Source organism: Bison bison, unplaced genomic scaffold (assembly GCF_000754665.1).
Source record: "Bison bison bison isolate TAMUID 2011002044 unplaced genomic scaffold, Bison_UMD1.0 scf7180017864486, whole genome shotgun sequence".
Lineage (NCBI taxonomy): Eukaryota > Metazoa > Chordata > Mammalia > Artiodactyla > Bovidae > Bison > Bison bison.
In genome coordinates, this window is record NW_011495046.1 from 4,457,322 (window position 1) to 4,458,082 (window position 761).

Sequence of the window (761 nt, forward strand, 5' to 3'; positions counted from 1 at the left end):
GCTTTGGCATAGTCAATAAAGCAGAAATAAATGTTTTTCTGGAACTCTCTTGTTTTTTCCATGATCCAGGGGATGTTGGCAATTTGATCTCTGGTTCCTCTGCCTTTTCCAAACCAGCTTGAACATCTGGAAGTTCACGGTTCATGTATTGCTGAAGCCTGGCTTGGAGAATTTTGAGCATTACTTTACTAGTGTGTGAGATGAGTGCAATTGTGCGGTAGTTTGAGCATTCTTTGGCATTGCCTTTCTTTGGGATTGGAATGAAACCTGACCTTTTCCAGTCCTGTGTCCACTGCTGAGTTTTCCAAATTTGCTGATATATTGAGTGCAGCACTTTCACAGCATCATCTTTCAGGATTTGAAATAATTCAACTGGAATTCCATCACCTCCACTAGCTTTGTTCATAGTTGCAAGGAGCTGCCCGTGAGAATGGGGTCCTTTGTCTGAAGGACACAGCCCTGGGAGCTGCCTCAGTCCTTGAGGGTTTGCTTGCAAACATAGCTCTCTGTCCCGCCACCCCAGAGATTAGGCGAATATTTACTGCAGACACCTGGAGTTCTGTGCAAACTTCTCACACACAGGGAGATGTTATCTGGTGTAAGAAATAATAACAGGGTGCCATTCCCATGCTCTCAAGATTTCTTGTGATTTTTTGTAAGATGTATAGGTCAACAAAGAAAATAGTTAACTGTCTTGTCTTTCTCACGCTCTCCTGTATAAATATAAGATGCTGAATAAAGCTGGTGTCAGACCGCTCCCC